General features: G+C 37.7%; 2 long non-coding RNA genes across 3 annotated transcripts in view; both read right to left on the bottom strand.

The window, feature by feature from the left end:
• Positions 1-942: 942 nt before the first annotated feature.
• On the bottom strand, positions 943-5,253 carry LOC130026495 (uncharacterized). The gene is made up of 3 exons (XR_008792879.1): positions 5,094-5,253; positions 4,763-4,995; positions 943-1,125 (listed from the first exon to the last, which is right to left on the bottom strand). It is a non-coding gene; the product is annotated as an uncharacterized LOC130026495 (long non-coding RNA).
• Positions 5,254-9,658: 4,405 nt separating this feature from the next.
• LOC130026502 (uncharacterized) overlaps positions 9,659-24,393 on the bottom strand; it is a 60,781-nt gene continuing 46,046 nt past the window's right edge. Inside the window, exons 3-4 of one of the 2 annotated variants that reach the window (XR_008792880.1) lie at positions 14,279-14,486; positions 9,659-9,845 (exon numbers count right to left, since the gene is read on the bottom strand). This is a non-coding gene — a long non-coding RNA (uncharacterized LOC130026502). Of the gene's footprint in view, positions 9,846-14,278; positions 14,487-23,750; positions 23,829-24,393 lie in introns of those variants that run through there. The other variant, XR_008792881.1, reaches the window with a different exon arrangement.

Genomic DNA, 24,393 nt, shown 5'->3' with positions numbered 1-24,393 from the left:
AACTCTCCTCATTCTGGGAGAAGGTCTTTAACATTTATATGTCTGTCCTCCCTCACACAATATAATTCTTATGATAGTTATATGACCTTTTATTTCTTCAATTATCTCTCTCCACCTTTTTTCCTTCCTTCTCTCATGATTTATTTATTCATGGAGGTTTGAATGAACTTAATGTGTACTAAATACAGAAACAATATTGGGACCTAGATGTATACAAATAAGCATGGAATTCTATTTTTTAACTTTATTTATTTATTTATTTGCCTTTTTGGGTCACACCTGGCGATGCTCAGGGATTACTCCTAGCTCTGCACTCAGGAATTACCCCTGGCGGTGCTCGGGGGACCATATGGGATGCTGGGAACCAAATCAGGGTCGGTCGCGTGCAAGGCAAACGCCTTACTCGCTGTGCTATTGCTCCAGCCCTAGCATGGAATTCTTAAAAACAAATTCAATTCTTCCCAAGAAGTCTGGAAAATAAGTGTCATGAATTTTCATTATATTCTAATTTTAGAGTAACACACACTATCGGTACTTTTAAATTTTTCATATTTGTGTTTTTATAAATTAAATACTGTTTTATATAAAATAATATTTCTTAGATTTTAACAATAAAGTCAAATGGTCATTCCTGAATCTTTGGCAAACTAGCATCAGAGTTACAACTAAATTGGCAAATTTTCCCCAAACACATTAATGCTGTGCGAATATAGTTCCCTTAACACTACCGCTGGACATTTTCTATGAAAAGGGTATCATTTATGTTATCAGATAAGTCTCAACATTTTCAAAGTACAGGCTGCAATTTCATGGTATAGAGGAAATCGAGAGGCAAAAGATAACAAAATAATTTTTATTTGAATTCTCATTGAAAAAATACAGAAAGACAGTCAAAAAATGAGCAGTGGTCAACAGTCAATATTAAGGCAGTCAAAGTAAAAGCAAGTGTACATAAAACAGTGAAAAATGAATACAGTTTAGTTGTCAATATTGAAAGAGTTCAAGTAAAAAAAAATCCAAGTAATTGATCCAACCTAGGCTTTGAAGCCACGTATGGGAAGGAGGTACAACTAGACGTCCTTGAAGATGATTTTTCTTTCTCAAAGGTGCTCTTTTTAGACTAACCTTGGGAGAGGAGGGCATGAGAAGGGGATAAAAGGGAGTGGAAAGGGAAGAGAGAAAGGGAGAAAAACTAATATTTCATTACTTTAAAAACATGCTTTATAGGCACATATCTATACATTACTCCATTTATTTCTGATAAATTATTATTACATGGGGGTAAGGGGAATCTCCCCTTTTTAGAGATAAAGAGGCTCACAAGTTGTCCAGGTCACATAGATAAGAGGCAGAGGAACTGGAATCCAACTCTGCTCTAAAGCCATCCTTTCTGTTAACCACCAGGCGTTTCTCTACTGTACTACACCCATAAATGAAAAACAAGTCTTAGTGGATTCATGGACCTGAGGTGGTGTTTGTCTAACCATCCCTTGAATACCTGTTTGGAGCTTGGGAGTAGCGCAATCTGGACCACATTTCCAAGAGGGCAGGTCTGATTTGGCTCTTTCTTCTTTGTTTCAGAAGAAAGACCACAAGGAGAAAGAAGGCACAGGAGGAGTGAATGCTGCCTACCAGACTGGCAGGCTATTTATAATGCCCCTAGAGCATGTTTGTTAATAGAAAACAGAGAAAAATGTATGATAAACAGAAACATGCAAACCCAAAATGTTCATGTAAATCAATGATTACAAAGATGAATCAACTCGGTAGCCTAGATTCCTTAGCTGTCAAAATCTAAAGATAAAGAAACCTAAAAAAAAAAAACCACACATATAGCAAAGCTATACACTAATATCCATCACATTCACAGATCCACAGGCTAACATTTTCTATACTGATGGCCCCTTCTTAGTTGATGATTTTTCACAATGTATTTCATGGCTTCCATCCCTACATGAGACTTTATTACTATCACATAGGAATAAAAAGCCATAAAGCACTAGAGTGAATTTATCTCGGTCGGATGAAAAACTTATTTTCTTCACATGACTTCACAACCATTTCAAAGCTAACCAATCATTTCATGCTACATTAAGAAACATTTTAAACTACACATAAGTGACAGGAAGCACACTTAAATAGTGACATCACAAATTAACAAGATTTTATCCTCCAACGACATTCTTAGCTACAAGGACCAGAAAACAAGACTAGGAGGCACTCAGCAACACTCAACCATCGAATTCACCAGAAACAATGGACACTGGGGAGAATTCCTGGAGAAAAGCTTATCACTTTGACATTGGACTTGGAAACACATGAGGAAAGACAGAAGACAGACAAATCACTCTGATACAAGCTGAAATCAGGGGAATTCTTGCAAGCCACTTCAACTTCTTCCCCAGGATATTTTCTTACAAGCCCATAGACTTTTCACATTGGAGCAGGGAGGTGAGGTGGGATGTTGGAGCCTGCTTGCACTAAGCCTTCTACACTTAATAACAAAAGAAAGAAAGAAAGTGGGGGAGGGGCACAAAGCCTGCAGTTTGCTAGGGGACCACAGGTGCTAGCCACTCCTGTGCATCCATCTGATCCTTGAGCCTGACACCAGGTTCCACCCCATGTATAGAAGCAATATCTACGATACCCGAAATGATAAAAATGCACACAGACTGACTCAGGGATCTAAGGTCTAGAGCCCAGGCACATTATTGATGCTGAATTAAAGGGGCATTATTTCTGGAATTAATCAAATACTTGAGAGTGGCCACATGGAAAGCCAGTTTTCTAGGACCACTACAAACTCAATGCCATACGTTCTCATGAATTTTCGAACCTTCCAAATATAAACTTTGAGTGCTTATTTACTGACTTCAGAACAGCATACCAAACACGACCCTCTTTTTTGAAAAAAAAGAGAAAAAAAAGGAAAGAAACGACTGTGTTTTTTTTTTTAATTGAAATTAAGAAATCATGAACTTGAGTTTCTCAAGAAGAAGGTCCTGCAAGCTATATCCACCTAGCAGGTCCTTTAATGAAATCTTTGTCTAGGTGATTCACGGGGAGGAGACTGGAAATAGTTAAGTGAAAGGAAGTGCATACATAAATTCAATTATCATGCATGAAACATGCAAATGATTTGAGCACTGCATCTGAAACTCTAGTTTATATTCATTAATCTCAGGTTGCACTTTTGTAGGAGAAAGACATGCTTAATTGGGTCCAGATTAATGCACTCCCAAACCTCTCCAATTTGTTTTTAGGCGAGGGTTAAATGATATGTATTAAAATAAACACAGCTGCTCATCTGCCTCCACCTTCCACCTCCCCACTTCACCTCTACTCCAGCTGCCTCACCTCCTCCACCAAGCCCCCTCCAGCTGCCTCACCTCCTTCACCACACCTCTCCATCCTTTCCAGAAGGAAGTGCCCTCATTTGAATATACTTAGAAAGAATAGCCATGTCTCTTAGGTCTCTTAATCCTTTCCCATTTCTCAGGAGTCACTGAATTCCCCAAAGTGAAAGAACTGCTTGCGTATCAACTCCTGATAATGCCAACCAAGGCAGAATATGCACAAATGAGCCAGCAGCCTAGTGTGTCTGTGGACAGTGAGTTCTTTCTACAAGACCAGGCTGTGCCCTTTGACCAGTGAGTATGGAAGGGGTGTTTCAAAGTGTCCTGGCAGAGGCTTGCTTGAAGCCAAAGTTGCTGCAGGTTGGCATGGTGATCCTGTAATTCAGTTATGTGGGAAACTAGAGAACCAAGGGAACACTTGAGATATTTTTGCTGCTATTCTTCCTCTGGAGTTCTCCCAGCCAGCAGAAACTAACATAAAGCAGGGAGTATTCAAATGGTAAAAAAAAAAAAGGGGGGGGAAATTACTTGCCTCCTACCTCCTTGCTGGCCAGATTATTCCTAATAAAGATCATGATTCGGCTTACTGCTTGGGAGGTTGGTTTGAAACATTAGTTTGGGGTCAAAGAAATAATATGTTTTAGTGAGACTCTTACCATGTGAATAATGAAAAAGCACCAATTTAAACTAGTAAAATATTCTTTTCTTGGTTTCTGGGGCATGATCTTTAGAAAAATGAAACAAAGAACCATGGGCTATTAGGAATAGATTCAATCACAGAGGCAGCAAGGAGGGGAAGGAGTTAAACAAGGAACAACAACAACAAAAAGCCTTCAAACTAATTTCACACTAAAAGTGATGTTTAATTTGAATCGTATTCTTTCCATAGGGAAAAGGTTAGTCTCATCACTGAGCGTGGAGCCTCCTCCCCCTTCTCCTTTCATAGGATTGAAAATTCAGATTGACCATTAATCATGATGTGACACATTCTTTTTTTCCTGGTCCAAAACCCAAATGAAAGCCTTGGACCACATCTGAGAGTCCATTGGCTAACAGGCCTCCCACCTATGTGCACAACAGAGAGAAGACGAGAACATGGCCACATATGTACACAAAGACAAAAATTGCTGGACACACACTCACAGCAATGCACACAGATGCAGACAGCCATTAGGAGTCATTGGCTCAGAGAGTCTTTCCACCTAAATTCATTTTTGCATATTTGCAAATGTAAAATTAGTCACAGTAAATAACAACAAAGACCAGACTAATATTAAATCTGTCAACATCGTGACAAATGCCCAGAGCACTCTTTAGTTACAAAATATATTTAGGATAGTCATCGCTCCTAAAAGAGAAATGATTATACGCTAACCAAACCCTAAGTACAAGCTAAAGATATTCACCTCATGAAGTCATTCCTCAACTAGACCCTTGGCACTTGCTGGAATTATTCTCAGCACGAGCTCCACTTTCTCATTTTCTGCTGACTCCATGTGGGTAATTTCTTTCCGTGATTAAAACTGAGCTTGGCAGATCCTTCAAAGCCTGGTTTTAGGGGTGATGGGGTTCCAAGCACAGCCTTTGTCTAAGGCAGGATGTTAAGAATTCATCAGTGGACGGAGTAGGGGGAATATACCTAAAAGGATATTTTTAAAGGCAAACTTTATAGATATCTTTATATAAACATATTTTCTCACTAAAACATGAAGCTGACAGAAGAAATAAACTGTTTACCTTGGAAAAGAATAGGCAGGCTTTTCTCTTCCAAATAATCACTCCGGCCTTTCTGAATGTCATCCCAAAGCGATTCTGCCTCCCCGGACTTATCCAGCATCTGAGGCTTTGAGATAACCCTGGTCGCACTGGCCTCCTTCCCCGGCCCTTCATTATTAGCCTCCTGGTGGGTGAGATAGAATACAGTGAATGTAATAACCCTACTTCACACAACAGGCTCGCTCTCTCTTTTAAATTGAAAATCCCCTTATTACAAAACAAGGGGTGTTCTTTTTCTTCTACCTTTAAGTAGGACTGCCACATTCATTGCTTTTTACAAAAACGCAGCTGCTTTTTAAGCTACAGATAAATAGAATCTGCTAGGCGGTAATTCGACTCAGTCTGAATGCATTATTTTCTGAGACACTTTGGTGAGGGGCTTTTTATTATAAACTGGAATGAACAAGGAAAGTCCTTTTCTCTTCTAATTATGAATGTGCTTTGTTCCCTGCTATTAACCTACAATGTCAGATTGATCTTCTTCTTCTTCTTCTTCTTTTTTTTTGTAACCAGTTCAATAAATCAACATTTTTTCCTGGAAAATTAGAGGACTGATGATTAAGTCTTCATGAACTCCAGTGACAAAAATAAAAATAGCATTAGGGAGAAGCTAATGCAAATGTTGTAACCATAAATATAGAATACAGAGTGGACTTCTCATGTCCAAGATAACAAACCCAATCCCGTATTTACATGGAAAGTTAAGATAAAGGCAATTCACTGGTTCCTTTCATTAACTTAATTTGAATAAAGTTAAGAATTTCCAGCCATTTTCTTAAAGTTGATCTTATTACATTAATTTACCTACTTGAAAAAAGATAAATCATTTTGATAGAAGGTCCCAACCTCTATGTTCATTGTGTTCACATTGAAATTGTATAATATCTAGTATTTTTTTTATTAGTCATTGCCCCACTTCCCAAAGTATGGCAATGAAGAGTGATAATAGAAGAGGGCCTATAGCAACTAATCATGTTCAATTTGGATTTCTGCTGACATCACTTTAACTTCAAAGATAAACACAAAAAAATAAAACGGTGAATCTCTAATAATATCAGAAGACAGTGCGGAAACTCCATTAGCCCAAGTGTTGGTTTAATTTTGATCCCAGTGCTGATATTTCTAACTATGATAATACGAGAGACTATAGTGGCTATGCTCTATGTCTATATGGATATATTGCCTTGCCAAGGAAGGAAATCCCACAAGGTATCAGCGGGGTTCCAATTAAGGAAAAAAAATACTGCTGCAATCCTGACAATATGGAGAGATTGCCAGTATATCTCAGAAGCACAGGCAGGTGCCCACCACTAAATCTACAGATTTAAAGCTGATGCTGTCATTTCCCTTGCTTTCACAGTCACGGAAAGCAAAGTATTAAAGATAAACTGAATAGAGCTGATAGTTCTAGGACAACTGATTTTTTTCCCATTTGTTTGCATTATTTGGAGTTTCTTTCCAGTGAGGGCAATAGAGGGTAGCAAATGGGTTTTGTGCAAAATATAAAGCTTCTGTGGATTCACCTGCATATTTAAGAGGCAAGACCCATAGGGTGTGTGTGTGTGTGTGTGTGTGTGTGTGTGTGTGTGTGTGTGTGTAAGAGAAAGAGAGAAAAAGAATTGAAATCATATTTCTATCTAAAGCTGTCTTTATTTTGTTGTTCTGTTGAAATTTCTAAAATGGAGATATTTATCACATGTGAGATTTTCAGAACAGCCGCTCTAGGAACTGATATATTTGCAGTGAACAAGGGTGACAGAGCTTTTGAGATACTACTATTCTGCTTAGATTTGAATCAATTTTCTGTCTTCTGATATGACTGGGAACAAATTAGGACCCATCAGGTTGCTGGCCTCAGTCTCAGAGACTAAGTGATGCTGTGGCAACATCAGAAGCCCAGTTTATCAAGAATAAATAACCAAGCCCCTTCAGTGAGAAACAAATTGAAGTATATGAGGCATTGCTATAAGAGTGAAATTGAATCCTTATGCATCAATATGTCCATTGAGTTCAGGCCACAACCACAGAGCTTTGGCAGTGGAGAATTTTTATTTTTGTAATACTGATGTGTGAAACAAATGAGAGGAAAAATACTTTAGTTGTGTATTTAAAGAGAAACTTAATTTCCTACATATACAGATTTTAAGGGGTTGGAGTGATAGCACAGCAAGTAAGGCTTGCCTTGCACGCGGCCCACGCGGCCAACCCAAGTTCGATTACTCCGCCCCTCTCAGAGAGCCCAGCAAGCTATCGAGAGTATCTCACCTGAAGGGCAGTCTGGCAAGCTACCTGTGACATATTTGATGTGCCAAACCCAGTAACAATAAGTCTCACGATGGAGACGTTACTGGGACCACTCGAACAAATCGGTGAACAACGGGAGGACAGAGCTACAGTGCTAAAGATTTTAAAATGCCATTTTTATAGCAATCAGCTTTTCTGATTTACTTCTGATTTACAGAATTACCTTGAACATTTGCTTACTTAAATCCGATCTTTGACCCTGGTAATTCTGTAACACAGACAAAAGATAGATTAGACAGAGATGAATGTGAGCTTGTGAGGGCAGCATATAATCACCATCTTCTCTCGCCTGTGTTATTATTTTAACGGAATAAAAATGACCTTATGACCAGCCAGAACTCTTGGCCATTATTACTTTCAAAATAACTAAATAAGGAACTCTACTGAAAGAAACTCTATTATGAGGGAAAAAGAATCATTGTTCCACTCAAGAAGACGCAGGAAGACAGAGCTTTAACTGTTTGGCCTCATTATTCTTTCTCAGAGAAAACAAAAAGGACAAAGAGAAGCAAAATAAAAAGAAAAGAAAAAAGGAAAGAAGGATATGGAGAAAGAAGTGGGGACCATTGCAAAAACCTTCAGAACAACAAATGAGTTATTTTCTTCCTTGCCACATAAAACTAATTCTCCTCAATACCCCTGCCACTCAGACACCCAGTAATAACCCCTGGCAGCCTCACTGCTGCCTGGCCAGTGAGGACAGTTGAGCCTATTTTACAGGGCCCAGTAAAGATCAAGTGTTTTCCATGAGTTCTCTAGGATACATCCCCATAAATAACAGTTACCCAATAAGGAACTACTTTCAATAATCATAGCAACACTAACTAGGTTTTTTCTCCCCTTTGTGCCTCTCTACCCAGCCATCCCTGATGAGATCCCCAACCAGCCTCCCGGCTCTAAGAATAACCATCAAATCAAAATAACCCATTATAAATGAACTATGGCTCTGCCTCATTCCTTTATTCCTCCAGACTCAAATCACTTTACACTTGCAATGGGGAAAGAACTAAACATTGTAATTTTATCTACAGGTCCTTAGAGATAGGGAAGATGACATATCTAGGAAATAGGCAAGAGTGGGCACTAAGTACATAGTAACTAGTGCAGTTGGTAAACTACTCCATGTTCTGAAAGGGTTCCTAGGAATAGCCAAGTTTCCAGTTCCCAAAGAGTTGGCATCCTCAGGTGGATGCAAATCTATTTGCCTAGGGAGTTGTCTCATTCTATTTCCAGATTCGAATTAAAATATCCATGCCTCCCTAGCTATACACATGTCTTCGGATAAACATACACTTGCACTTATTAATTTATCAAGTGTACTGCAAGTCCATGAAAGAAACCTGCCCTGGTTACCTCACCTGAAAGTGTTTCCTGATTGTTAAAAACACTACATAGCATTGCAGATATCGTAAAGCTGATTTTCTAAGACTGTCAAAATACTTCATCACTACTAAACAAGATAACAAATTAGCAGGGATTAAGGAGATGATATCAGGATTGTGGCTTTATTGTCAATATGGAAACCTTTCAAATATAAGGGCCTAGGAAACAGTATACATATATACCAGTAAGGCATTTGTCTTGCACACAGTTGACCTGCGTTCGATCCCCACCCATATGGTCTACAAACTCCTACCAGGAGTAATTTGTGAACACAAAGCCAGGAATAAGTCCTGGGAACTGTTGGCTCCCATCGCCCAATTTCAAATACAAAGTAAAGTTTCAAAGAACAATCATATTTTCTCTTGTTTCATCCCCACCTTTGTCCCCTTTGTGGTGTCAAGGATCAAGTCTAGGACATCTGGCCTGTGCACACCAATTGTTCTATTGCTGAGCTAACTCTGGTTCAATGTTTCCTTTTAACTTTGACCCAAACCATTACTTTTCAGTAGAAGAGATCTTATTTATGAAAATGAATTCTAACATATGCACAATCGATCTATTTTAACAATACATATGTAGCTGTGAATTTAAAATATTTGCCTTTCACCTCCTTACCCCAAACATATCTTATTTATAGAGTTATTTAAAATGATCTCTTTGGGGGGCCACACCCAAGCAGCACATAGGGCATACTCCTGCTCTGTGTTCAGGACTCAATCCTGGAAAAGCATAGGAGACCATATGCGGTACCAAGAATCAAACCTGCATCAGTCACATGCAAAGCAAATGCCTTACCTGCTGTTCTATCTCTCCAGCCCCATAAAATAATCGTATTTCATAAAGTCAAATTTCTTATGGTGATCTAACTCATTTTTTATTTTACAAACAAGGGCAGACTTTTATAAGGGCAACTTCAAAAAGATTTCCTCCTTCTGATGGCTGTTTGCCCATGAACAGAGGGACTGCAAAAAGAGTCTTCCAAGCTCCACTGACCCCAGGAACTTGCAGCCAAGATTCTAATCACCTCTGTGGAAGGGAGAACAAAGGTGATAAAATTCAAAGGCAGAGAATGTGCTGAATTTGGTATGTCTTACAAACAAGAACACAAGGCTATCTCCCCAGAATCACATTCAGTGTGGACATGCTCTAAATATGAAAAGTAAAAACAAGCTTTTTAACGCCTTGTCAAGGCTTCCTGACATTCAACACTTTCCTGAGGTCAAGAAATGTGTCCTGAGCTTCTGTTTTTGGTTCTCCTTCAAGGAGCACAGCAACGAAAGGGCCGCCAGCTGTCTTTTAGCACATCACACTTGGATGACTCCTCTCCTCACTGGGAGAGTGTGTCCAGTGCATTTGGACTCACAGAAGAAAAATCAGAATTATTTCAACACAAAAGAAATTCATATTACTTTTTTTTGCCTCTTTAGTATTCTATAGACTCTCTGTGACAAACTTAAGCTGAAAAGTTTTATGTAATGAAGATTAATAAGGCATAGATTATATGGGTAAAAGTGGAAATTTAAGAGCTAGATGAAATCTAAGAGCTAATTAAATTCAACTAGGACTTCTCCAATGAAAACAAGTCCACTAATCTTCCATGTTAAAAATTTGCTTTTGAATTGCAATAAGTGGAGGAGTTGTCATGTTTTTTGAGTCCTGTGTGTGTATGTGTGTGTGTGTGTGTGTGTGTGTGCAGAAAAAGATTAGATCCATGGATTTCTGTGCTAAATAGGGACCAGAGCCAAGATACAAACAATAGATAAGTTAGAGATTCAGAGGAACTAAATTTGAAGCCAGCCAGTAAAACGGATTGAACCTTATTACCTCTAGTCACTGAGAAATTCCCGAGACAGTTGGATGCAATTTGAAAAGGTCAGAAAAATATTTCCTGCACAGCATTACTGCTTCATGGTTTAAGGGTGTACATTTGTGAGATGCCTGCTCTAATCATTTTTATTGACTTTGCTTTCCAGAGACAGACAGACAGTCTGGGAGGGAAGACCAATAGATAAGAGAAAGGCAGTGTTATAAATGAAAAGCTGTTCTATTTTGTTCTCTCACTTGTGACTGTGAACAATTCCAAATATTGCTCATTTGAAGAGCATTTACATGAACTTCATTGAAGAATGACAGAAAGAAAACAAAATCAAGGAAGCTATAATTCTAATAAGATCAGTTTCTTTTAATTGCTGCTTATTTCATCTCCGCTATAACTATACATTGTGAAAGGTAAACAATGCTGCTCTTTAATCCAAGAATGAATATTCAAAATCAAACATCATAGAATACACCATGGTGGTAAAGATATTCATATTTTGTCAGCATTTCTTTTGATGGAGAGTTTCCTTATAAAGGAAAATCCCTAGGAAAGGAAAAATAATTTTAAAAAGTATTTATTGTATTGATAGTTTTAATGCAAATACTGCTTTTAATAAAGTTTCATTGTGATTGGAGCCATTCCAGATACCAAGGAAAAACATTTCTCTTTACAGTAAATATGATTTGTAGGCAATAAGGACCTTTGTTAGCAAATATATTGCATGGTCTTTTGGAGGCATGCAATTAGAAGTCAAAGTCCTGACTTTTCAATACAGAATGGCACAATCTATTCTAGCCCTTCAAAGGTTTAATTAACTTCTGACTTTCATGTCTGTGAGGAGCCATGTGCTTTGGAGGCAAACACAAGCTTATTTATTCTTGGCTTTTTTAGTAGCAAGGCTGAAACTTTTTAATGGCCTAGACACCGGGTGCTTTCATTTTATGTTTTGACTCTGTGAAGAGAGCTGTAGGTCTCTAGGACCTTTCAACTAGTAAGAAGGCTTTTCTTATCAAATGCTTTCATTTGGATCCATTCCACCCCTCACAGGATTTAGGTAGATCCAAGTGTACCTTCTAATCAGTATGGCAACCACAATCTGTATTCTAGGAAGAAATCACAAACTGGCTTTTCCTAATATCAGTGTCCAAAAGACAAGAAAAATAGCCAGTTCGTTAACTACATTATCTCAGTGCTTTTCTAGGGGCACACAACTCTCCAAATTCTTTTTTTTTATTAGTGAAACACCATGAGATTCAGTTGTAGACTTACGAACTTTCATGCTTAGGTTTCAGTTATACAATGATTGAGTACCCATCCATCCACCAGTGCTCATTCTCCACCATCAATGATCCCAGTAGCTCTCCCACATCCCACCCCATCCCCCCACCCCGCCCCACCTTGTCTCTTTGGCAGGGCATTCCACATAACTCTCAAATTCTAATCAAATTATATATTTTTCTAAATATTTGACATGATTTAGACAAAAGCAATACTATTTGATGCATTTAAGAATTGCTTTCACCTCATTTAGTCGCAAATCAAGATTTTAATAGAAACCTTCTATTTTATTCGAAGTGGTATTAGAAGCCTTAGGAAATCACACTCAAAGCTCAAGCTTTACATATGTTTATTTAATAGGTGTTCTCTTACTGGCAAAGTATCTATGATATGTTCATCTTCAAGTCTCTGTTACCTAAGTTCTCCAGAAGAAAAGGTCTGAATTTTTCACACAACCATTAGCATCATTAATAATGGTAAATAGTATTCCTGAAAGTATTATTACTAGTGAAATAACAATGATGGAAGCAGTTAAGCTTTTTTCTGTGTGCAGACATCAAGTAAATACATTATTTCATTTAATTCTCACAGCCATCTCCCAGGAAATGTGATCCAAACCTACGCATCACCTTACTCATGATGAGAACAAAGCTCAGAGAAGTCAAGAAAGTCACACAAGTTTTAAGAACAATACTATTAAATATTGGTATGGGACTTAGATTCAGCTTACCTGATTCTAATCCCCCTATTCCAAAGCCTTGTGCGTAATTAACCATGCTCCATGAGCATTATAGGACCAGGGACTGTACACTTCTCTGCTCAAAAACGTTTCTGGGGTTGTGTTGAACAAATGTCATGCCCGATAAACATGTTAAAAAAAAAACCTCACAAACTGTAGCTACCAACTAGAGTTATGGATAAAAGGTAGTTGATAGATTATCTTTCCAATTATTGTGGTATCTAGTCTGTGAAGAAAATAATACTCACACAGTGGCTTCCTTAGTGGGATTGCAGTTTCTCTACACCTACTAAATTTTGTAGCTTAATTGCATACAAATTGCTTTTCTATTTGAATTATGTTCAGAGGAGAGCAAGATGGAACAGTTTCTTAACTGAAGCAGCATTAAGAAGGAATGTGTTGGTTCAATGAATCCTCCCAACACAACCTTAAAAGGAAAATCATGTATCTCTCTTGTTATTATTAAATGCAAATAGGTAAAATGAAAAGAAAATAATGATGATTTGGAGAAGTTTAGTACATGAATACTGCTGCAGGGTTTTGGGGTTTGTCATTGTTGTTCAATAGAATGTACAAAACATAGGCAAGTTTCAATGAAATGTTATTTTACCTTCAATGAACAATATTTTTTTAAGCATTTTACCAAACGTATATCCAGAAAGCTTAGGGCCATAAGTATTGAAATATTGGTTGGCAATCACAGCACATATGGTCTAGGCACTTGTCTTTGCCTGTCATATCAGGCTCACTCAGCTTCCTGTCTAGAAGGGCGCGTGTCTACTTTACTTGCCAGACCTCCTATTAGGAGGCATCGTCTTCCAGTGAAAAAGAACGCTTTCTCCCAGAGAAAAGTGTGTGGCTACTAGAGAGGGCAGTAAAGGGAGCCAAAAGCAGACAGAATAGCCTCTGAGCAGCATTATTGACAGAATGAAGTCACAGTTCAAGTTTAAAAGGTAAAGCATCTAAAAAATTAGAAACTAAATTAGATACTGCTGGGAAAGGTGGAGAGAAGAATAAAGATGCTATTGGCATGCAAAATGATCCTAAATCTGAATGTGGAACCTCAGAATATCTGATCCCTTGCTTTTCTTAAACACAGAGCAGGAAAGACAATAATACAATCCTGAAGTACTTGAGAGCAAAGGTGCTCAATTCACAAACCCCAAAGAGTTGCCAAACACTCTACAGTATAATCTCATTTTTAATATCTCATGTTGAGCTATTGGTTCTTTAGCCTTAGCTATTATCAAGAGGAGATGTCTGAATAAATAGTTAAGACAGGTTAATTGAATAATTACTACTATTTTTTAAAAATGACAACCATTTTTCAAAACCAATTGTGACCATTATGAAAACAATCCTTTCTCATAAAACAGTTTAAAAATACATTGACTTTTTTGTTTAAAAATTATGTTAAGGAAAAATGACACACAATCAAAATGTGGTGATTATAGCCATAGAGGCAATTAGCACACTTCTGACTATGTAGAGATTGCAAGAGCATTCCTTCTGTCCTCTGTGGATCAAACATGATCATTTAGTGATTTCTAAGACTCTGATTAGGTTTTTATTTTAATTATTTTTTCAACTTTTCAATGTCACAATGATAAATGCTCTGTGTACCTGGCCATCCTTTTCAAGAGGAGTTTGATAGCATGACAACCTGAATATTATCCCATTCCATTTTCTTTGAATTATGGGAATCTCCAGAGCATATTCATCCCTATGTTGGAAGAGAGCAAGGTTTAATTTTTTCTGAATAATTTCCAAAATCAAATTTGAAAGTTTTCATGAGAGATGATCCTCCCTGGTGGGTGACATAAAGTATAACCTAAGGGGGAAACATGAAAATAATTAGCATAAACATATTAGCATATAGATGCCTTTGAAATAATCAACAGTAGAAAACCAAAACGCTTATCCCCAAAAGAAAGTTATTAGAAAATATGAAATTAGCGTACACTTCTTGCATGACAAGCCCAGCCTGAAAGCCAAAGTATTCGCATTCAGTAAAGGATAGAGTGACCAGAGAAATGGAGACTTAACTCCCAAACCATTCTCTTGCTTGTTGTTACTCTACCAATATTCTTTTGTTTTTTCATTCTGTTATTCCCTTTTTCTTTTAAGCAGAAAACAAACAGGAAAACAGATATTTTCTTTGGCTTTCTTTTAGAATCCTTACCAAGTAGATATACTTAATGTTTTCTTATTTTCTCCCTATTCAGTTACCTTTTCATCTTTTCCTAGATTGTATAAGTAAATTTGATCTTGGTTATTCATCTACAAAAAGGACCAAGGAGCCTCAGATAAGAAGCAAGACAGCATTATTGTTTGATAATTATGGACCCTGAGCACCACTGACTCATTCTGTATTTCAAATTATTCCAACCTCTTAAGGCCATTCACCAGCATGGTGTGGCATGATAGGAAGGACATAGTCTTTGGAATCAACTCTAATTTAAATATCTGATCTCAGGGACTGGAAAGGGAATATAGTGGTTAGGGTTATATTGCAAATTAAACACAGGTTTAATTCCCAGCATCCCATATGGTTGCCTGAGCACCTTCAGGAATTATTCCTAAGTGCGGAGCAAGGAGTGGCCTCTGAGTATTGCCAGTTGAGAGCCCAAACTCAAAAAATAAAAAAATCAACCCAATAATAAAAATATGATCTCAGAGTCAGGCAGATAGTATAAGGGCTAGGGCACATAAATGCATGCAGTATAATCTTGGTTTGATCTCTGACACCATAAGCTCCTCTCTACACACACACCCTGAGCATTGCTGAGTGCAGCCTTAGAGGACCCTGAGCAACACCATGTAGCCCCTCGTGGCTCCTAGCACCACAAAGCCCAAGCAGTGCTGCATGTTCAAGTCTTCACATTGAATCACTGGCCTGGTTGATTAAAATTCTCCAGCAGTGGACCCTGGACCTCTGAGCACTAATAGCAGAGGATGTATGAGTAGGAATAGTAATAGTAGTGGTGGTGGTGGCCGTAACATAGGTGGTAACAGTAGTAGAAATGGAAAATGATACGATATTGGTAACCCTATAAAAGTTCATTAAACACAATTTCAGTTTTCTAAACAACAGTCAGAGCATTGGCTACTTTTCTGGGTTGTTATGAGATAAAAGTTATATATCTAAAATAGCCTGGAATATAGTAGTGCTCAATAAAAAGCTAGTTTAATTCATCTTTCCTCAATGGGCTTAGTGAAAACTGGAATTATTGGATTATGAAATTTAGTAATTAATCCTGCTTTCCCATTTCTTGTTTGTCTAGATAAGTGTATGGACCAGAGGAATTTATTAAGGAAACATGCCACAAAATATGTTTATTTTTTCTGGATCCATGACAGCCTGGGTCTCATGAAGATGACAATACAAATTTCACCAATAGAATAATGTTGAGTAAACAGAGATCCCACAGAAATATTTCATTTCATAAAGCCAAGAGAAGGGATTTCAATCAAACTTTGCAGTGACTAAGGAAGCCCACAACTATTTTATAGAAGGGTTTTCCCATCATACTTTAAATTGTCTGACAATTTCCTTAATTATCAGGTAACCCCCCTGGACAAGCCCAATGTTAGACTGACAAAATGCAGTAAATGCTACTATGTCTGGATACCATTTATCTTAGTTTTTTCCAGTACTCACTTTCCTTATAGCCAATACAACAGCTAGAACATTAACAATGTTATTTGTGTTTAATTATTGCCAATAATATATAACTTGATTTCTTTAACTTATTTTCAACTTTAAGCTTTTGATTAAGGCTAATTATTTGATAAATCTTGCATATTTTGGTCTTTTAATGTAAAAGGAGAAAGAAAATACTCATTATAATTCTAGGGTCCAGGGTATGACTCAGTGGTAGAGAGAGTGTGTGCTGCATGTGTGAAGTTTAATACCTGGCATGACCCCACATTGTCAGACAAGACCTTCAGCACTGCTGGGTATAATCTGAGATACCACAATATCAATAAAAGGATAAAGGCCCTCCCGTTGTTCATCGATTTACTCGAGCGGGCCCAGTAACATCTCCATTGGAGATTTTGTTGTTACTGTGTTTGGCATATCGAATACATCACGGGTGGCTTGCCAGGCTCTGCCGTGCGGGCGAGATACTCTCGGTAGCTTGCCGGGCTCTCCGAGAGAGGCGGAGGAATCGAACTCGGGTCGGCCATGTTGGCTGCGTGCAAGGCAAATGCCCTACAGCTGTGCTATCGCTCCAGCGCAATATCAATTAAAAAAATCAAATTATATAAGGATATGGAAGTAAACTTGATTTCTCCCTTATTTTCTATGGAGCACAGGACAAACTATACTTTAATAATGGTCTTTTTTTTTACCAGTTACATTTCTAGCAACAAAGAAAATGCTCATCAATTTCTCGAATATTTATACTGCTGCTCATACACTTATACTAGTAATAAAGTTTGCAGACAAGAAACTGATATAAAAATTTACATATCTATGTTTTGTGACAATATGCTACCTAGATGAATCTGTGCTAAACGTACTTAAGAAATTCCTGGTTGTTTGGCTGAAAAACAAGTCAAGGTCCTATGTCCATGGCTCCTGTTTAAACTTATCTCCTTGATGATAGACCTGGAAACAGATATAATTTGCAGAATATTCTTGCTGAATACTCTTGAAACCATCATATTTTCATCCTATCAGTCCTAATGGTGGTACAGTTTGTCCTTTCAGGCCAGCTGTAAAAGGAAAATGTTTTGAAAGATACACCCCAGTAGATAAACCTAAACTTAGTGTTTCTTTGGCTTCGGGGATTTGCAGATATTGAGATTGCCTTCTGAGAAACTGCTCCTCCAGCCATGAAGGGAATGGGCCTATTTTACAAAGCAAATGAATACATATGTATACAAAAGGTATTCTCAACGCTTTACCAGTCAGATGGTAAGTAAAACATGTTCTCTGGTGCAATCCAAAAAGGAATTGTTGCTCAACCATTTTTTTCCCTTAAGGACATTTTGACTTCTTACTGGGCCATGTTTTAATGCTAATGGTGTGCAGATGTATTTGTTCTATCATCTTTTTTCAGGCTTTAAAACCATTCAGGGTGAACATCCAGGAATGGGCAAAGTTTTCACTCTACAAATTCTAAACACATTTTTTTCTGTTTTGTTGATATTTTCAAATCATCTCTCCTGAACTTTGTCTTCACTTCATGTGTGTGTGTGTGTGTGTGTGTGTGTGTAGTTTTCTTTTCTTCAGTGACCCAAAACTAGCCAAATGTTTCTGATTAACCAAATGTAAATGAAGAATTAAACTCATCTCTACCTTTTTAAATCTTATTAATCCAGTATTTCTTTGTCTTCTTTTTGTCAAACCCTGAGTCAACCATTTTTCCCAGGCATCCAGGAAAATTCAAGAAGACGAACTCCAGAGCAAAGAGGCACAGAAAAGTAGCTACAAGAGGTGAATAGTTCTTCTTCACATGGTGAAGAGAATGAGAAAGGCCACCATCAGGCAGAGGAGTCCTATGACCACGGAGAGGGAAAGGCCACAGTGGCAAAATCAAAGAACTGCTGTGTCAGAGAAAGTTTCCTGGACTAATCAATGATGAGGCTTCCCATCAAATTTATAATTCCAACGCCAGAGCCCCAGCCTCAGTGAACTTTCTGCTGTGTCGATGTCTCTACAAAAGACATTAGTTTGGAAGCTGCAGCTGGGGTCAAGTGAGATTTGGCAAGATGGGACTGCCAACCTGTGGAGGCTCTCCTCTGTTAGTGTTTCTGGTCTTTCAGCACTGGAGTAGACAGTGATCTATTCAGTAGCTGGGGGGGAGGGGGAGCAGAGATAATGGTGTGTGTGTAAGGGTGGGGGTCGGGGGGAGAATATGCTCCTAACCAAGGAGGAGATGGAAAAAAAATTAATAAAGGTAGATATTTTCAGGGGATGAGAGACTGTGGCAGGAGAGCTGCTGCCAGGGCAAAGAAGACAGAAAAAGTAAAAAAAAAATAAAGTAAAAGTAAAAGTAAAGGCCCTCCCATTGATCATCGATTTGCTCGAGCGGGCCCAGTAACGTCTCCATTGGAGATTTTGTTGTTACTGTGTCTGGCATATCGAATACGTCACGGGGAGCTTGCACAGGCAAGATACTCTCAGTAGCTTGCCGGGCTCTCCGAGAGGGGCGGAGGAATCGAACTCGGGTCGGCCATGTTGGCTGCGTGCAAGGCAAACGCCCTACCGTATTTTTCAAATACTCTCAATGAGTAGCACCATAAATCAATAAAAATAGTTAAACTCATTTACCTCAGAGACAAACCCTTCAGGATGAAGGTGGCAGCTCAATTTGGAAATTTCATGGAAAAAATAATAATAGCTGATAATATCAAGGCACATCTTGTCCAATAAACTTACTTGAGCCTCTTTCTTTCTCCATTTTGCACTTTGCTTGCAATGACTAAGCACTCAGCATTGCACCCATAGATAAATCTTTCCTGTTATCTGGAATGTTATGTCACCTAGTGAACTATCACTAAAATAAGAAAGGAGCATATTCCAATTTCTCTTCCCACCCAATGACACAAACAATCTGTAAACATTCTGCCCTCATCCATCTCCTTTTCAGCTATTAAGCTGCTATATACATATTTATGTGGAGTCACAAGTAACAGTGCAATGTTCCCAAAGAGAACTTACACATCCTTTGAGTTTTTTCTTCACCAAATGCTATACGGAGCAACCAAGAAGTCCTTCAGTAGGTAAATAAACTGAGGTACACTTGGGATATTGTTTAATTTTTTAAAAGTCTATCAAGCTTAAGCAGAGCCTGGCAAGCTCCCTGTGGCGTATTTGATATGCCAAAAACAGAAACAACAAGTCTCACAATGGAGACGTTACTGGCGCCTGCTCGAGAAAATTGAAGAACAATGGGAGGACAGTGCTACAGTACTATCAAGCTTAAATAAGACATAGACGAAATTTAAATGCAAATTTTCAAAGTAAAAGAAAATCTGGAGAGCTTTCATATTGTTTTATTCCAATTGTATCAGGGTCCAGGAAAGACAAAACTACACACACACGCACACACACACACACACACACACACACACACACGGATTAATATTTGCTGGAGTGGGATGACAAGATTTTATGGAAAGATAAGTGTGCAGAGCACATAGAATTTTTAGGGTAATAAAATCACTCTGTACGGTATGATGATGATAAATATATGTGTATCCACTTATCTGCACCCATGGGATGTATAATGCCATGAAGAAATCTTCAGGTAAATAACAGATTTTTGATGAGTAGGATACGTGAATGTAGGTTCATAGTTGGTAAAATGTTTCGTTTTGGTCAGTGATGTTAATAACTATGGAGGCTAAAGATATGTGTGGAAGGAGAAATATAGGAAACTTTTTTATCTTCCTTCATTTATGATATAAAACTAATTGCTTTTATAAATAAGTCATAAAACATTTTTTATGATCTGTTATATTTCTGGCCTTGACATATTACAATCCTGATAAAAAGAAAAATGTTCCTTGTTCTATATTCTGGTTACCTGCTTTCTGCTTTTGAGAAGAGCTAGGAGAAGGATAAAAGTCAATGACAAAAAATCCTTTCTAAGCAAATAACTGGAGTTTATAGGGGAAGATACATAGGCAAGGATATTTCTTGAGTCAGTTTTAGTAACTCTTAATTTTGAAAAATCACTTTTCCTAAATTTTGTTTTCTGCAGTTGAACTAGGCCTATAGGTGTTATTAAAAATTCTCTTCAGGAAATAGTATGGAAGGTTCTCAAAAAATTAGAAATTAAGCTTCCATTTGACCTAGTAATACCACTCCTGGAAATATATCCCAGAGAAGCAAAAAAAGAATAGTCAAAATGACATCTACACTTGTATGTTCATTGTAGCACTGTTTACAATAGCTAGAATCTGGAAAAAAAAAACCCTGAGTGCCAGAAAACAAATGACTGGTTAAAGAAACTTTGGTAGATCTACACAATGGAATACTATACATCTGTTAGAAAAGAAGTCATGAAATTTGCGTATAAATGGATCAACATGGAAAGTATCATGTTAAGTGAAATGAGTTAGAAAGACAGGGACAGACATAGAAAGATTGCACTCATTTCTGGAATATAAAGTAGCAGAAAGGGAGACTTACACCCTAGAATAGTAGAGATAAGCACCAGGAGGATTGCTCCATGGTTTGTAAGCCAGCCTCACATGCTGGGGGAAAAGGCAGCTCAGATAGATAAGGGACCACTAAGTAAAGGATGCTTGGAGGGTCCATTCAGGATGGGAGATGCGTTCTGAAAATAGACTATAGACCAAAAACAACGACCACTCAATAGTTCTATTGCAAACCACAACACCCCAAATGAGAGAGAGAGCAAAAGGGTATGGCCTCAGCGGGGCAGGGTGGGTGGGATGAAGTGGGGTGGGGGGAAGCCCACTGGGATCATTGGTGGTGGAGAATGGGCACTGGTGGAGGGATGGATAGTGAGCATTGTATGACTGAAACATTACCACTAAAGTTTGTAAGTCTGTAACTGCACCTCATGGGGATCCATTACGAAAAATAAATTAATTTTAAAAAAATTCTCCTGAGGGGACTGGAGATATAGGACAGCAGGTAGGGCATTTGCCTTGCACGTGGCCAACCAGGGTTAGATCCCCAGGATACCATAGCATCCCAGATGGTCCCCCAAACACTGCCAGGAGTAATTTCTGAGTGCAGAGCCAGGAGTAACACCTGAACACTGCCGGGTGTGACCCAAACAGAAAAAAATAATTCTCTTCAGTACTAATAATTACCAAAATCTCCCATTTAGCACTATGATATACAACTTCTGAATCTTATATCTGCCCCACATTAGAAGCATGATTTGTTTCCTCTGCATATGAATGTCAACAATGACGGGGATGGAAACAAGAAAATCTAAGGAAGGTGACTTTGAATGGCAAATTAGTCAATAAATATTATTAGTGGTTTTTAGGTTTTAAATATGGCTATCATTGTAGTGGCAGTGATGATAGTTAAATGAGGACTAAGTGATTCCTATATATATACACATATATATATGGAAGGAAGCTGCCTGCAGACAGTATGATGATAAAATATATGACAATATAACCATCTGGTTTTATTTATCTGACTTTGACTGAAGTTATGGGCACCTCTTAAAGGCCTTATATAAATGTCTCCTATCATTTTTCAATGCCTTTTAAAATATTTATTAGTAATAGCTGCTATTTCCTAGGGTTTGTTATAATGAACTTAGTATTGCTACATAATTTGCACAAGATACAACATTCAATTAGTAGAGGTAGAGATGTATATCCTACCATATTAGGTTATATTGAAGAATGTATATTTAGATAAAAATATATATTATCAAAGAGGAACTGGTAGTGGCCTGTTAATGCAAAATAGAGCTATTTAGTATTTGAATGGGATTTCCTAAAGCTAGTTACTTCTGAAAGGGTGCAAAAAGAATGATTTGGGCATCTGGACTGACTAGAAGAGGACTCATAGAAATAGTATGGTTAAACAGCACTTCTGTGTAGATAGGAATAGGCAAGGGTTCAGGAAAATGAACAGATAATTAGTGTCATTCCCAGTTGTTATAAAGATAAAGTACTCCTGAATATGGTAGAATGATGTCGTCCAATACACAAGTGCATTCCTGCAAACGAGGTCCTTCTTCTGCAGGATTATCAATTATTACATCCTACACACTATTCCATCTCCAATTACCTATGTGTATAGAGGTGATTTTAACCAATTTGTAGGATGGTTACAATTCTGTTTTGACTTTTTTTCTATCAGCTCTCAGAATAAATCATATACTACATGGGTGGCCAAATCTGCACTGAGGTAGAAAAACTAATCTTTAATTTTAGCTTAATGAAACACATTTGATCAGGCATATTTCTGGCAAAGAGCTCTAAAATTGCATTCTTTTCTAATGTAAATTTGATTTTTCTATCACCATTTATTTCAGTAAAAGTGAAACTCAAGTAAGCCAAGTTAGAATCCAGTAACTATTTTTCCATTTAGCTTGACAATATTCTTTGGGCTTGTTAATGCCACATTTTAATTAATACAGAAATGTGAAGAATTTATTGATAGCATCTATCCTCTTATTTTCTGTTTTTTTTTTCCATAAAAGAACAACAATAAGTAGGTAAATCAATGAATAAAAAGTGAAAAGAAAAGTCACAATTTTCTTCTTTTTAGAGAAAAATGATAATAATTTTCCGCACATCACTGGATTGAAATGAAAAGAATATTTTAAAGTTGCATGGAATAATTAGATCATGGTTATAGTTTTGCTATTGAAAGGGTAGATGGATAAATCCCACAGATGACTTACTTTCAAATCCTGAAAGCCATGTTTTTAAGAACATATGAGATGCATAAGATCAGACTTCTGGGTTTGAGTCTTAGCAGTCACATGGTAGTATTTGTACTTTGGATTTCCCATGCCCCAAACAGGAAAACTAATAGTGCCTCCACCAAAGATCTTTGTGAATATTAACAAGAGCATGTGACACAGAGTAAATAGTATTTGTTTGGCATTATAATGATTATTCACACTCACATATTTGTGTAAGAGACTCAAAATATCTTTTAAAGTCCTCCTTGCTATGCTGACTTTAACACAAGGGGGGCGGGATTAAAGATCATCTCACTTTCTCAGGGACAGCTAATTTATTCATGATCACACAGAGCTTACCATGTACCAAACTGTATGTTATTAATCAGGCACAAAAACTTTCTGTGCTTATAGAGTTTACATTCCAGGTAAATGACAGGCTCTACACAAGTTTATAATTAACTATCTGTAGCTAAAATGCAAGGTAAATGGAGAAATGCAGAGTGGCTTTAACTCTAATTGTATACTCAGGCTTGGTCAACAAAACAGTCATATCCTCTTCAGAGCAAGCTTTTTCTCTAAATGAAAATTTCAAGCTGACATTCTACTAGGTAACTGCCTCCCAAAAATTCCAACCATTTGGATGCCACAAAGATGATCCGGCATATGAACACATCCAGATAGACATATGCACACTGGTTTTCTAAAATGCAATGTGTATATAATTTCCTGAATGGCTGGTTGTCATATCCATCTGGTCTTATTTCCATAGCACTTGAATGCCACAAGAACATAAACCCTAAAAGCTAGAAAACAGAATTTAAATAACCAAACACATAAGAGGTGTGTTTTCAAAAGCATCAAACGAGCAAGCACTGTGGTAACTTCATTAACTTTTCAGCTATAGTTTAGAGTAGCTGAGGCTAACCATAAAGGCCCAGAACATAAAAGACATTCCACCCCCAGGCCTCATTAAGTGGGCTTAAGACAAGCTTGACAAGCTAATGACAAAAATCTAATTTGGAATTTCTCGATGTAAGAACCCTGCGCAAGTCCAAATATACCAAAGCTTTACCATGCGTTCTATCTGAAAGGGCAACGACCCTGTGTCAATTAGGTCCATGTAGTTCATGAATCAAAGTCCAGAGACGGATGTTGTCCTATTCACCCACACTCAATAGGAAATTGCAATGTATATGTTTTGGGATTTGAATTCTGGTCCTATTTAAATGACACAGATGTTGTAGGTACCTAAATTAACTGTGGTCTCCAGGGAGATGCTCATCAGACTGAATCTCCTGAACAAACACATGACTAGAATCTAGACACCACACTGTTCAGAGAGCATTTTGCTGCAGTTTAGTTAGCATT

The sequence above is a fragment of the Sorex fumeus genome, unplaced genomic scaffold (assembly GCF_029834395.1).
Source record: "Sorex fumeus unplaced genomic scaffold, SorFum_2.1 ptg000003l, whole genome shotgun sequence".
NCBI lineage: Eukaryota > Metazoa > Chordata > Mammalia > Eulipotyphla > Soricidae > Sorex > Sorex fumeus.
The sequence above is the reverse complement of the archived record's forward strand: the minus strand, read 5'-3'. Positions and strand labels throughout refer to the sequence as shown.